The sequence below is a fragment of the Poecilia formosa genome, unplaced genomic scaffold (assembly GCF_000485575.1).
Source record: "Poecilia formosa unplaced genomic scaffold, Poecilia_formosa-5.1.2 Scaffold17, whole genome shotgun sequence".
Classification (NCBI taxonomy): Eukaryota; Metazoa; Chordata; class Actinopteri; order Cyprinodontiformes; family Poeciliidae; genus Poecilia; species Poecilia formosa.
Window position 1 is genome coordinate 2,335,509 of NW_006799956.1, and position 15,816 is coordinate 2,351,324.

The 15,816-nt window shown below is 39.4% G+C and overlaps 1 protein-coding gene across 1 annotated transcript in view; it reads right to left on the reverse strand.

The window, feature by feature from the left end:
* Positions 1-12,258, reverse strand: part of pparab (peroxisome proliferator-activated receptor alpha b) — a 36,140-nt gene extending 23,882 nt beyond the window's left edge. The window contains exon 1 of the mRNA XM_007546750.2: positions 11,338-12,258. The gene's annotated coding sequence lies outside the window, so the exon portion shown is untranslated. The remainder of the gene's footprint in view (positions 1-11,337) is intronic.
* Positions 12,259-15,816: the final 3,558 nt, after the last annotated feature.

Consider the following 15,816-nt stretch of genomic DNA (forward strand, 5'->3'; position numbering starts at 1 on the left):
TGTCACGTCAAGCCACATAAATCAACAAGCTGGTTTTAACCAGCGTCCAACACGTGTTTTCTTGGTGCTAGCTGAGATTAGCGGTCTTATTGCCTGTCAACATGACCTGCATCCAGCGCCGCCCTCAGCGGAGAAATAAACAGAGAGTTACATAAACGCCCCCCGCCCTCACCAACCTCACCCCCGGTGGACCCTGACCTCTACGCTGACAACGTGTTCACTGCCCGAAATGTTCTCACAAGCGGGGTGAGCGTACACGCTGACCGGGCTGTCAGGGGACAGGCCACGGTGTGACCGTGTCGGGTTACCTGAGGGGTCTGCGGTGACCTGCCTGTCGCTCCCCTCTCCTACCCTCTCGCCCCACCGCCGCCCGTTTATAGCACATCATTACGTGGTGGAAAGTTGGCCTGCGTTTGCCACTGTTGTGGACTCACAGCAGACGAATGAAAATCTCTAATTACCGTTATCAAGAGCAGGAAATTGTTTTGGAGCAGCAGCCGGCCCAGACCGAAGGGGTTTGTTTTTGGGCAAGGTGTTTCAATAGAGTGGGAAATGTGGCAGAAAGACAGAGCTGGTCAACAATCTCAGCTCAGACTTACAGACATTTGTTTACAGAGACTTTACAAGTTCATTTTATTGTTTCTGTTTTATTTATTTTGGATGTTTAAAATCTCTTTCAGTTCCACTGTTTAATGTTGAACAGAATTGAAAGTTTAATGATCTTTGAGAACGTGTTCTTGCGTTATTATGCCATCACCATTACATCACTTGAAAATGGTCTCAAATCAGCAATATTATCGCTTATCGCAATAACTTCTGGGACAATTTATCATCCAGCAAAATTTGTTTCCGTGACGAGCCTGCTCATTACAGATGGGACAAAATAAATTTTTAGGTTTTACAAAAAGAGCACAGATTTAATAAACCTCAAATTGTGTTTGAAATACTTTCTAATGATCTTTTGATGACTGAAATGTTCCCAGTCTCTAAAAATGTTTCATTTACCACTATTTTGGAAACTCAAATCAAACCCCTTCTCTTTTGACTAAGAGGAGATATTACAAGCAACAGAAAACTTGTTTGTGGCGCGAATGACAGATGATTCTTTACCAATATTTTGTCTTAAGGTCATGACAGAAAAATGTTATACCAGCCGATGCCTCGCCTCGCTATGTGTAATTACTGGCAGTAAGATTACAAAACAATCCTGCTACAAATCTACCCTCATCAACAGTTTTTCCTGGTTTAATATCAAAATAAGTACCTACTTAAAAACTGAGAAATTGTGAAAGTGAAGAAAAAAATTATTTTCTTCCAACAGTTTGGGTTGAAGAGACTGAAAGCTACAGATGCACTCGTGTAATTTAGCCAGCGCAGCTAGCGTAGCAACCACATGTTTGAAAATGTAAACAAATATGTGCAAAAACACCGAAATCAACATTTCCTAGTAAACCTTGTAATCGGGTTTACTAGGAATCAGGTTTACTAGGAAACCTGTCACTTTTTAGAGAAAAAAGTCTAACAGTGGTTAGACAAAAAAAAGTAAGAGTTTCTGCCCCCCACCCCCCCAAAAAAAAAAAATCAGAAATCTTTAGATTAATTGGAGAAAAAATTCTATTAAAAAAAAAAAAACTTTCTGAGTTTCAAAGGTTGAGCACTTTAAAGTTTTGGTGGAAATTTACTCCTTTTTTTCCCCATCTACAATTACCCTAATACACCGTGATAAGTAAAATGTCCTTAATTTCCCATGAGACGCATTTTTCTAATTCTTCAAACTAATATGGTTGTCGCTGCTATTTATTAGAACAACAAAGACTCCATACTTGACTCCAGTTTTCTCCCCTGGTCTTTGCAGATGTCTGACCAGATGTTCAGCAAAAAAAAAAAAAAAGTCCCAACATTTTAGTTCTGAGCCAAGTGCTGGATGCCTTTTGCAACTTTTTTTTTTTTTAAACTGATTTCCAAATCGGTCCGGAGGATCAAGCAGACCACCATTACAAAAAGTCCCAAAGTTCATCCAAGCTATAAACGTCTGAGTGAAGAAATCGCTGCAACCTTTATCACTTGACAGATGTGGGGCTAAAGTAACAAGACTGGAAGGAACAATTGCATGTATTTCACAAAACTGACATTGTTGAGATGAAACACAATAAAAAAAGAGAAATGACACAACAATAAATCAAAGACTTCAGGAGTGTTTTGGGTGACAAAACGGGTAAAAAAAAAAAAAAAAAAAAGGCTCCTAAATTTCACAAGCCAGTGAGGAATTTCCTGCACCGCTGAACAACAACAGAGTACGAAGTGGCCTGATTGGTCCGATCTCTAAAACAAAGACAAGAACAACATGAAGCAGAGAGAGAGATTTGTCTTCTCAAAGACAGCTGTGTGTATCTTGTTTCATTTTCCAGCGTGACGCTGGAGCACCGAGTTCCCCCTCTCCGGCTGCCAAACCGGCCCACGTGTTCGCGGAGAGGCATGCAGCACACAGGCCTGGTGACAGAAAAGCACTAATTTGCCACCCAGTTAAGTACAGCAAAAGACCAAAATGTTCCTGCGCACTAAAACGGGCTGGAAGCAGGAGCTGCCGTTACCATGTTCTTTCACGAAGCGGCTGCAGGCCAAACGGACAAATCTGCTGACTCAACTGGAAAGCATAACTCACATTTCATATGACTGTCATTTCATTTGATGAAACGACGATTTCACTCAATCTGCGTTTATGACATCATTGTCAAAGTTAAATGATTAATGCGTTACAAGCTTACGCACATTTGTGACTTTCATATCGCTGACCAGAATGGGTTAGAACCCGTTAGACCAACACAAAGTGGTGCAAAATTTTTGAGGAGGAGGAAGAAAGATAGGTTAGGTTTTTATGGATAAAAATCTGAAATGTGTGGCATGCACTTGTATCCAGCTTCCCTGTGCTTGCTAAAGAATGATGTTGATATTTCACAGCGGGCCTGGTGTCCTTAGGAAGTTTTTCTCCTAGTAGCCACATAAAACTTGTCACCATAAAGTACTCAAATTGTACTTCCAAAAACAATTAACTTTTGTCCTCAAAAATGCAAAAGAAAATAGTGATTTTTTTTCCCTATTTGACTGCTCGACAATAAACTAAATATACTTTTTAAATAATCAGAAAAGTTGTTTGATTTTTGCCGAAAACAGCGACTTTTGTAAATCATTGTGCATCAACAACATAAGACAAACTGATGCGCTTAGAAAAAAAAGACAGAAAATTTTAAACACTTTCTGAGTTTACTGTTCTCAACTTCCTTGGTATAAAAGGGCCAAACAAAAACCATTCGGCAGAGTTCAAATTCAATTTGATTCAAAAATACTCAACGTTAAATTTTGTCCAAACTCATATCATCCAAGCATCTTTAGAGAGCTGCTAGGATGGTGACATTGTGGGGCAGTAAGGTATCTCCAGTAGCAGTCAGATTTGCAACGACTTTAAAGAACCCTCTGACTGAAGACTGTTGCTGTCTGAAAGTTTTATTCCTGTCATAGCAATGCTTCAATTTGCCCCAAAATGTCCGTCAATTTCCCAATTTGCCATAAGTATCCACTTTGGACAAACTTAAGCCATTTTTCAACAAACTCCGGTTTTGTGGAAGACATGAACTGGCAGCATCAGAAACAAACAAACCAAAAAAACCAAAAAAAAAAAGCTCTCCATTATTTTCTATAAAACAGTCAACTTGAGCTATTTATTGTTGCGGCCGATGAATGCAGTACTTTGCCTTTGTTTTTAATCGGTTCTGTTCAGGAGAATCATTATATCTGATCAAAGAAGTCCAGCAATCTGTCCTACACTAAGTGTCGAAGGTGAAACGAGATGTGCGTCAATTGAGGAAGAACTTCCTCTTAGTAGCATCTGCAGCTCCTCCAGAGTTACCATCAACATTTCGGTTGCTTCTCAGATTAACGTTCTCATTGTGTGACCTACTGTTACGAGGTTCTGATAGATTTGATATGCATCATTTAAAAAATGTACGAGCTAGGAAGGTTTCCACAGATTAACTAATTCAGTGGGCTATGTACCATATGCAACAAATGTGGGTGCTACGTTAGCGAGGGCGCCAAAACGATGATGGAACAATTATTTCTATTCCGTATTGAGCAGCTTTTTGGGGGGGTGGGAATATAATGCAACTACATACATCTCAAAAAGTACATAATTGCTCCCCTGAACAGATTCCCACTCAACTATTACACCAGTTAAAGAAAAACCTGTTTCAAAATTTACTGCATCCCTTCCTGATTATTAACCCAGACAATCTCCTGTCCAGAGCTGCTTACTGTAAGTCTGGCTGCAGGGCCACAATCCTATCCAACTCAGAGCGACTTTACCATGAGGAAGGCTCAGAGGGGGGTGGGGCCGGCCGGGTCAGACGAAGGTCAAAGCTGGCCGACGTCGGGCACGAGTTGGAAAACAAAAGGATCAGAGAGGTGAGCACAAACAGCCGTTGGTAAGAGAGAAAATGTTCTCTGCTTCTGTGTGTTAGCACAGGTTCTCCAAAGTGTACACGCCTCTCGAGAAAAGACAGAATTTGTTTTAAAGTCAAATCGGTAGGTCTTTGAACTACTGTGGTGCTCAAATGTGCAAAACAAATAGACTTGACTACGTTGTTTCTGACATTTGCTCATTTGCATCTTTCAAAAAAAAAAAAAAAAAAAAAAAAGAAAAGAAAGCATCCAGGTCTTGCCAACATCTCCAAAAGTCGTTGGAGGGGTCGGATCAAATCCAAATTAAACTTTGATTTGCAATCCCGAAAGTAAAAGTTTGTTACTACGACAACAATAAGTCATCACACCCACAATGAAGCAAGGTGGTGGCAGCATCATGATCTGAGGCTACTGTTACTTTGAAACTTATCTTTTATATTACGCTTTATCAAACAACAGTTAACATATGCAGCCAGTAGTTGTTGAAATGTTTGGCAGGATGTTCCTGTCTCGCAAATTCCAATTTGCAATCCTCCTTTATTCATCTTTCAGAAGACAGAAAAACAAATTATATATAGATTTAATCACAATTTGGAAGCAGACAAAATATTGTCACCTTCTTTTAATAATGACGTGTCATTTTTGTCAAAAGTGACTTTGGCAGAAAATCAGTTTTGGCAAAAAAACAAAACAAAAAAAACAACAAAAAAAACGACTTATTCCATTAATTTAGGAAGGTGACGATATACAAATAGTTATTTTCAAAGAGGATCCAATCTGATTGGTTTAATATAGTTCAACCAGAGTTTCCACAACTTCTCACATTTACTCAACTCTAAAGAAAGAAGTAGAGTCTCCACAACATGAATATTATGAACCACGTCCATCTGAGACTTCTTTGTAACTAAAATCAAATCAACCAATGTTTTCAGTTCAACTGGACTGGAAACATTTCCCATTTAAAAACTATATTTTTTAAAAATTAATTAATTGTTTTTTATTATTATTTTGCATCGTAAAGACCTGAATTTTTTCACAGACGTGTGTCTATTTTAGATGATGTTTATGAAGCCCGTTCTGTGTTCTGTCCATGGAAGTGCAATCAAACTCATCCTAATCTACTCTATTAAAGGCATGTGGGCGTGGCTTCAACAAGTCCTCAGACCTCGTCTTCACACTTACTTACTTACTTCACACTTACTTACTTCACACTTACTTACTTAACATGAACAAAAAGCTTCAAGCGTTAAAACCTCAATCAACAAATAATAATAGTAATTACTGCTGCTGTCACTCAATCCGCTCACGTTTCTGTAACTGACAGATGATGAACCTCAAATGTGTTCGCCCGGGGTAGAGAACCTGAAAGTCCAGTTTGAGGAGCCCGGCCGGGGCAGCTGTGCTTTACACCGTGTTCTCATCTACGCCTCTCCCTGGGCCGCGTACAGGGGCGGAGCCGAATACCTGACTCAGGTTCCTGAAGGCAAAGCTGCCCAGAGACATTTGGCAGAAGCTGTCGATGGAAAAAAAAAACGCGACGACGGTCGCCGTAGGGTGAAAACAACGAGGCAGTAACGTCTGAGCAGGAGCAGCACATTTTTCTTTTCTTCTGGTTATCCGGGAGATCAATAAAGTCATTATTTTCAACAGAGGTGCAAAGAAAGAAAAAAAAAAAGAGAGAGACCTTTTTCTTTTTTCACTTCAATGTGGCGTGTAGCCTCCAGAATTCAACAAGACACAAATTTGAGGGAAAATAGCTAAAAACGCTACAACTGGTGCAGCAGTCTTTAAATCTTTAAAGTCTGGATACATGCATAAAAATCTGCACGGTCACCCCTCCGGCCTTATGTTTTTATTATATTTACCATTAGCCACTTACATTTCAGGATGAAAACCTTTTAAACCAGTTATTGCCATGAAATGTTTCCCATTTTCACGACTTCCATGAACTTTATGTCGCATCAAATGCTTTCAATTCATCTTGTTCGTACAACTTTAAAGTAAAAATATGTAGCAAAATCAGAAACTGAGGACTTTGCTGTTTGCGATTCTCAAACCAGTCGTCAACTGGAAGGAGATAAAGATGAGTGACAGACTGAGACAGTCGTCTTAACGGTTAGCATTAGCTTAAGCTAAAGGTTTTCTGTGTTTAGCGGTTTAGCGTTAGCTTCCACAAATCGTTTTATGTGTTTAGCGGTTTAGCGTTAGCTTCCACAAATCGTTTCATGTGTTTAGCGGTTTAGCGTTAGCTTCCACAAATCGTTTTATGTGTTTAGCGGTTTAGCATTAGCTTCCACAAATTGTTTTATGTGTTTAGCGGTTTAGCATTAGCTTTCTCAAATTGTTTTATGCGTTTAGAGGTTTAGCGTTAGCTTCCACAAGTTGTTTTATGTGTTTAGCGGTTTAGTATTAGCTTACACAAATTGTTTTATGTGTTTAGCGGTTTAGCATTAGCGTCCACAAATTGTTGTACGAGTTGCGTGGTTTTAGCATTAGCAGAGTATTCTATTGTAATAGATCTTGGCAGTTTCAGTGCAAAAATAAATTTCCCTTGACGACCAGGTCGGCCATATTGAATCTTTTAGTGGCTAACTGGATTTTCTTCTTTTTTTAAAAAAAAACAAAAAAACCAGCAAGCTCCTGGGAACCCTGTTAGTTTCTTGTATCTACATGTGAAAGAATTTGTTTAAATATTCAATTATCCGCTGTACTTTTTTTAAAGGAACATTAGATTAAATTTTCTAGCATGAAGTTCAGGAGCCAAAGCTGACTGCTGTTTGAAACTTTACTTAGCAAAACCCAGCAACTCCACATCCTGATGATACCGCCACCATTTCTCGGTGACGAGGATGTCACACGACTAAAAACCATACGCTACGGTTCGGCTTCGTCCAATCACAACACTTTCTCCTTCTCTCCAGGTTCTGGGAGACCTTACTCAAGCCTGTGTGTTTTCCTTGGAAGAAAAGGTTTCTGTATTGCAACATTACCCCTTAACCTAGACATATGGAGAAGACAGGAGAGTGTTGTGTCACGGAGAACCCAATCCACCTCCTTCAGCAGCGCCTCATGACAGCCTCCCTAAAAGCTTTTTGCAAGATTGCTTTGGAAGTTTATGTAATGTCACTGTTGTCCAACTTTTTCCTCCGGTTATTGTGCCATGGTATATAAATAATGCTCTGCAGGCCAGTAGGGAGTGATTGTGAAAGCCAGATGGATTCCCAGTGGGCTTTTTTGTCATAAAGGGTCGATGTAAGAGTCAAGTCGGCGACTGAGCCGCTTCCTTCTGTGATAAAAAGGAGCAGCCAACGATTGCGCTGCAGCTCCGACCTTCATGTGCGAACAACCAGCATCCAAGAGGAGCCTGAAGAGAGGTACGAATAAAAAAAAAAAAGAAAAAAAAAAGGAAAGTATTCACGCCAAACTACTGCACTTTTTCTAATAAAAGCTCAGATATGGGGAACTGTGCAGTGGTGTCCAAATTTTCTGCCACAAGGGCCAAAATCACAGACTTATAAAACTTTTTTTGTGATTATATAGAATAATTCATGAGAAATGGCTTTCGCCTTATACAAAAGAAAAATCCTACAACTGCTAAAATCTCAGGAAGATCAGTTCGGTTTACATTTTGTGAAGAGGAACGTTGCGTTCAGTGTCTTCTTCAGAGGTTTTTGTGTCGTTCGCTTCAGCGGTTGTTGGTGCAGTGCCACCACAGGCGAGGGGAGTGTACTGCTTTCTCAAAAGGTTTGGATCATTTGGCAGGGCAGTGTGAAAGCGAGCCTCATCAGCTGAAAATGGAGCGGATGTAGCAATGTTGGACCCTTAGGCCCTTTAAGCAGTGCAATTCTAAAAGCGTAGCGCTCAAGGTGACAACATGTTGGAGTTATGTTAATTCTGATTTATGTTGACTTTTGTACAAATTTTTTTTGCATACTTGGGCAATTATTCCCTCTGGTTTTGGAAGCTGCTGGGAGGATTTTTCTGCTCTTACTAGATTAGTTGTTATGATGCCTAACCATGGCAAGTGTTTTATTTTTTATACAGCTCATTGATATCCCCAATACTTAATTTATACCTGAATTACGGCCCTAAATCCCAGAGGATACCTTCATTTCATTTAGATGCGTTTGATTCCTTGGGGCGTCACTCTAAACTACGACTTTAGCTAAAGGAAGCTGCACTAATTCAGAATAAAGACTTCAACGTAGTGGAAATAAGAAAGAAGTCACAATGCTGAAAATAAATCAGAAGGTGCTTTGACAAATTATTTTTGGCATCATTCTTCTTTTTTGAGCTACTTCACTTTTTTTATTTTTTTTTTTAAATACTTGATAGCACAAAGATGTCTTCCAACATGATGATGTTAAATCTAAACTCCTCGCACTTTAGTAAAATAAAAGGAGAGGCTACATTTTTAGCTTATTCCTGATACCATTTATAGACCAGGGCTCTGATTTGATACTGGTAGGACACACTGTAAAGTCTGATAGTTGCCTAGACACAAAACAACAGCCCAAAAGAAATGTTTGTTTTTTGTTGTTTTTTTTTTAATCACAAAAGTGTGAGTAAAAGAAATCTATCAAAATTGCCAGTAAAGCTTTTAGGAAACAACAAAAATACAGAAGTAAGTTTCACATCTCGCCTCCTGCAGTAACGCCACCTACTCGGTTATCACCTGTTAGTTAAAAATAAACAGAATTTGAACTTAGTACTTGATTGGGGCTTGGTTCGGAGATTCTGTCACATTTCCAGGACTATAAACGTGTTTGTTTTTATAACAGTAGAGAACGGAAAAGAAAAAAAAAAAAAACAATAAAAGACGCCGTCTCGTTGATAGATTAGATGAGTACAAATGAATTTCTAACAGCACTCAGATAAGGTGACCTTTGAACTGCAGACGGACACAACACCAGTATGGAGTCTGACCTTAAGCAAACCTCACAGGACTGAATGTAAAGAACATTTCTGATGCAGGTTTGTAACTGAAAACTGATCTTCAACTTCTGCACTGCCGTCTTATTTCCAAGCATATCCCAGTATTTCGTTTATTTATTTGCTGCATTTCATGTAAGTTTTGTGACTTAATTTTTACTTGGACCCTTCTGTCATTTTCCATTTTATGTTAAATGTAAACATAAATTGAACTGAATTTTACATCCGGTTGGTAATTACTGATCACTGTTTACATGTTTGCTTCTGTTTTATTCCTTAATTATGTTTAATCCAGACGCAAGAGTGAAAAACATTGTCAGAGCTTTTTTCTTCTTTTTTTTTAACTGAGGATGGGATGGGTATAGAAAAAACAGATTTATATTCAGTTTATTGGCAAAAGTCTCTCTAGTTACTTCCATTCCATTTAACAAACATCTAAAAGTTAAATTGTGGCTGGTCACAAATGGAAAAGTATAAGCTGTCAACAAACAGCTTCTTTAGAAATTAGTTTCGTTTTCTTCTCGTTTGTCCCACTTGTTGACTGTGTTCAAACACATATGCAATTGCTTGTTTGCGACCAACACAAGAAGAGTTTCCTTCCACTCAACTTTACAGTACAGCACAGAGTGTCAAAAACTGTCTGGTGGACAAATGCCAAGGCAGAACTGCTTTCAGCAATTATAGAAACTATAACGGAGAAAAAAAAACATAACATTTCTGCAATAAAAATCCTTTTGTTGTTACTCTTCAGCAGTGTTGCATTTTTCTGAGAAATTGTTTTTGGGGGGGGGGTTTGGTCTGAGATAGCAAATAATCCACTGAAATCTATTTTTGTGTTTAATTAATATGCTCAGTTGCTTGAAGGACTGAATTACAGAAAGTTTTTTTAATGCCACTACAAATGTATTGCAATGCACCTGATTGTGTCAAATATGAACAGGAGTGACTTAAGACAGGAAGGTGGGCTGGCCTTAGGAAGGAGTTGCCAACTAGAAGCTACACATTAACCAGTGTTATTTCTAAGGATTTTTTTTTTTAATAGTCATCGCTTGTCACTGTTTGTCAGGAACAAAAGTGGGAAAACAGACATTAAAGTGGTAAAAAGTAAACACAGAAATGTTGAAAACGTGAGTACGTGTGCAAAAAAATTACAAAATTTACATCGAGTGAATTTTGAAAACGTCTTCCACATGCTGTTAGCTAAACATCAGCTTTAGAGATGCACAGATCATTCTTTTCCTGGCAAACGCCACTTTTTGTTTTTAAAGGAAATAAAGTAAAATCAAACAAAACTAGCAAGTTAGTTGATTTTCTTGAAACTAAAACAAAAAAGTTTATCAAAGTACATCACGATTATAGACAGAACGCTGAAGAACTCTGAGCTTTTGATCAAGAGAAACAATATTTTAAAACCACTGATGGCCAATTAAAGCAGATGGAGGGAAAACAAATGGTGGCACCTTTTGTTTTTCTGTCCAGTTTATAGGTGCATTCTCTGCAGTGTGGATGTGTGAATTTAAACAGTGTTTAGTTCCTCTTGCTTAATTGCAACAGTTAGTTGCTCTGTTTTAACAGACATCCACAGACTGTTCAGCAGAGTAACAATACGCCTGTAAACAGTGTTTGCGGTGAGTGTTTGGCTCTATAACCAATAGCTTACACCACAGAATGTGCCTATTGATGATCAAGCTGCGCAGGCGTACTAATCAGAACCTGTTTAGCCACCCTAGAGCTGCAAAATTAATGCTAATCCTTCCAGATTCCTGCAGCATTGTTGTTTTTTTTTTTTTTTTTGGCAAAGTGCAGACAGAAGTCAGAGCCGGACGAACTTGCAAGTTCACCAGTGCATTTTGTTTGGTGTGCAACCAAAACATTCAGCAAGTTGATGGAAGCGTCTTAGCTCCTGCAGGAGGAGGGCGGACTAATTGAAAATAAAATGTAGGTTTGTACCTTAGAGCGGACAGCGCGGTCCAACGCAGCCATCATCTCCTTGGTTGGGAAACCTTGCTAGGCTCACGCGGGGTCGTTGAGTGGAGGCAGAAGAAGAAGAAGTAGAAGTAGAAGAAGAAGAGGACGAGGGAGGTGAAGGGGGCGGGGAGGGGGGCCACTGTCCCTGACGCCGATCACGTCCACGTTTTCTCCCCGCTGTGCCGCCGCCGCCTCTCCTGTCAAAGACCCCCCAACACATCCACGCGCAGCAGAGACATGGTGCTTCCACCCCGCCGGAAGTGGCGTCATGAGTGACGGCGCGGCAGGGAAAGACGAGAAAACACACACACACACACACACACCCTCCGTCGACACACCTACAGTTTCAGCGAATGGGAGCAGAGCAGCTGCTTCCTTTGTGAAGGACGCCCCCTAACCACGAACCACTGAAGCCCCTCTGCTCGCTGAAAGGACGCGGAGCCTGCACTCACTGCTAGCAAGGAGAGTTGCACAACAGCAGGCTAACCAGTTGCAGAAGGAGTCATAAACACTTGAGAGCACAGCCAGAGAGAAGAGTTTATGTCCGACTGCGTGAATTTGTCTGGAGGAAGATGTAGAGATGAGGCCGGAAGTCAAGTGGCTCTGAATAACTTTGGCAAAATAAAAAAATAAAGAACCAACTAAATAAAGATGTAATATAAAATCCAAGCTTTAACAGTTTATAATTTTTGTTTGATTAAATAACTGGATGAAATGTCCACAAAAAATGACTCCAAAACAACTTTTTTTTTGTCATTAGGTTGGAAATGATGAGCTTATTTTGACGATTCCTAGCGCTATCAGCCTACAGACATAAACTTAGAGAAAATTAAGGATTTTAACAGCATTTTCTACAAATACAAACATTCCATAGAAGAAAATATTTTTGCATTATTTTGAGGGTTTTCGCTTTTTCTTTTTTTTTAAGAAAAACGAAATAAAGTTACGATTGAAACGCAATAACACATTTTTACAGTAGATATTTATCAGAAACTATTAGCTGCTGTTTTTTTTTTTTTTTCAAAATTTGATGTAACATTTGTGCCCCTAAAAAAGTTTTATTTAGCTGGACACGGGGTTGTGGACCTCTGCATACTTTTCAGTTGTTGCATTTCAATTTATCCTCCTCTCAGGGATAAATTCACCAGGTATCAGTTGCAGATGTAGCAAAAGGACACATTATGCAATCTAAAACTGATCTTCTAGTTGTGGGTCGCCTTTCCTTTCCTCGTCAAAAAACCAGGGCCTCTAAAGCACAGAACTGTAGAAATGTGAAATGGCTCCAGAGAAATCACGCTGCGCTCGGCTAGAGAGGCGGAGTGTCGTCACTTTTCCAGATGCCTTGGCAGGACACTGTGATTCATGTGTTGAGATGATCAGTCTGCAGGTCTGCTATTCTTGTGCAAAAAGAAAAAAGAAAAGAAAAAACCTGGACAAAGTCACAGCCAGAGAGCTAATTCCTCTCCACTCTGGCAGCAGAGCCAGATTATGAGGACTTCCAGTCAAACTGTTGCAATGAGCTGCCTCCTAATGAAGCAGCCCTGATTTCTCAACTCAGACCAGATGCTGAGTGCGCAGCCCTGCCCGTCAGTCTGTCCGGCCGTGTGTCCTCACTGCATCCCCTCTCTGAGCTGCATGCTCTGTCCTGTGGCTGCTGGTCTGACATTTGGCACAAAGCCATCGGACTGAAGTGAACACAGAGGATGTGCTCTTAAAGCTGCAGCATGTAACTTATATTAACGTTATCTATCTATATATATATATATCTATATATACATACATATTTATTAAAGCTGCTACTATGTCAACAAAGTACATTATGAGACAGATAACCTGTGAAAAGAATGCATCTCCTCTGCCTTCCTCTGTGGTTCTACTGCCATCTGCAGAAATACACAACTCAGTCAGAAACAACCAATCAGAGCCAGGAGGAGGGCCGTAATGCTGTCAATCACCACTGTGTATGTATTTCTTCCTTGCCGTTACACTACAGCTACTTCGCCACACTGGACACCCCGTACCTACTCAGGCCAGTTTTTGTTTTTGTTTTTTGTTTTTTTTTTGCTTTCAGAAATCGTCTTTGAATGTCCTAAAAAGCTCAATATAAGTTTGATGAATTATTTTTAGTTAGCATGTCCACTGACGATGGCGGATAAAGTTTTCCATGTCGTTTCTCCACCATTAGCACACTTTTCAGCGTGTACATAAGCATGATTGGCAGCACTGTGGCCCTCCCCCTCTCTCTGATTGGCTGTTTCTGACTGGGAGCGTCGCATTTGGAGGCAACAGATGTTGATTCTTTCACAGATTGTCTCATTTCACAACACGGTGACAGTTTTAACAAATATGTAAAAACAGAAAAAATTCAAACAAATAAAACATTATAAAAACATTACACTGCAGCTTAAAAGATGTTGATTATGACCCACAGCAACACTCCTCTGTGACTTTTTATATTTTGTTGCGGAAAAACACCGACACTAAACTTAAAGCTGGAACACAACAGATCAGTTCAAATCATATTTTTTTACTTTGGAACGGTCCAGTCAAAGCCTAGACCTAAATCTAACGGAGAACCTCTGACAAGATTTGAAGACGGTTGTCCACAGATCCTGTGGATTCGACCTAAATAAGCTAAAGCAAACCAGAGTGACCGAACGTTCAAACGCTCCGACATGACCGGCAGCAGTGAAAGAGGATTCTATGATAGCATAAATACACACCGCACATTTGTTATTTTTAAAGAAAAGAAAAAGAAAAAAGAGCTTTTATTTTTCCTCCCACTTCACATTTTGTGTTGGTCTATTAAGAATCTGAAAAAGTTCAAAAGACGCGCATGTCTTTGTGAGGTTGTGGAGCTAATGCTTTTAATGATGACCATAAATTCATTGACTGACTACTTATGAACTCTTTGACCTTTCAGATGCATCTGAGGTCGCCTCAGAAGGTCAACTTACTCTTCAGACTCTTTCTTGCATTGATCATTTCCTCGTCTGCAGCCCAGGATCTGTTCATGAATTTAACAAACTATATGCGAACTTTCAACCTTTACGTCCGACTTCTGTCTGGTTGTTTTTCTTCTTTGTGTCTCGACGTCTGTCGTTTGTTTTGTTGTGTTTCTGCTGCCACTCACCTGTTTGTTCATCCTCCTCCTGCTTTGTATTCGTCTCTCTGTTCGGGTTAAATTCTCTCCTTGCTTCTCAATTCTGTAGCAGCCAGAAGGTTTTTATTTTTTATTTTTTTTTAATGTCTCCCGGCTGGTTACCTATTTCAGGATCAATAAATGTTATATTTGCCCTCCATTGGTTGACTTTCTTGCTTGCTCACCCCTTCCCTGAGCGTATCCAAACCAATCAGGCATAACATTATGACCCAATGTGACTAGATGTCTGGGTCAGAGTAGCTCCAAAACTGCAACTCTTGTTCTGCGTCAAAAGTTTTTGGAATGTAGGACATCTAAACGCCATCTTTATTTGTCCAAAATTGTCATTTTGGAGAAACTTTGGAATTAAAGTTAGCTTAGCTTAAATTACCCTTTTAAAGGAAAGTAAAAATAACCTCACATATGGCAGTCTTAAATTTCTGACTTTTTGTGAGCAAGTGTCAGTCTAAAAAAACTCCTTTCAAGACTGTTAGTACTGTGGAAAAGTTTTAATTTATTCATATTTTCTAGATTTCTTTTTTTTTTTGGTGGACTATAATAATGTTCAATCCTGAACAGTTTGCAGAGGAATGCATTTTGCTAAGCTAAGCTATTAAATCATAACTGTTATGAAACAAATCAGAAAATCCTTCCAAAGCTCAAGAAATGTACAATTGTTCTGTCACAATCTGTTTATTCTTGTAAAGTGAACAAACAAAGGTGATGTAGTGTGACGGAAATAAAACAGCATTTCAACGCAATGTTCATTTCAAATTCAAAAACACTTTATCAACCTTAACGGGAAATTAAACGTTGTAGCTTATATCACACAATGAACAGATGCTGATGCTGCTGTGGGCAGACAGCGTCTCCTGTAGCAGTCTGTTTCACAACGGTGCCTCTGACTGAACACGCTGCTGTATAATGCGGTGATTTCCAAAGAGGTTTAGGGTGAAAATGTGATGCTTTTCTCCGGTTCTGTCGCAGATTATTCCTTTTAACCCCAAAAAAAGTAACTTTCAGATCCGCTGAGTATTTATTTTTTTCTTTTCTTTTCTCACTTTGAACTTTTTTTTGTCATCCAGTTCACTTAATTTTTTTAGGTGCATGTTTGCTGCACAGAAGAAAAAAATAAACAGAAGGAGAAGAAAAAAATAAACAGAAGGACAAACGAACGACTTCCAAAACTCAGGAGGGAGACAGAGTTTTATGACTGAAACATCATAAGAACACAGAGAACTTATGGCTGGTTTCGATTATCGGTCGCTCGTTAACGCGTTTACGTTGTGCGACTAATTTTCCCAATCGATGGATGCTTT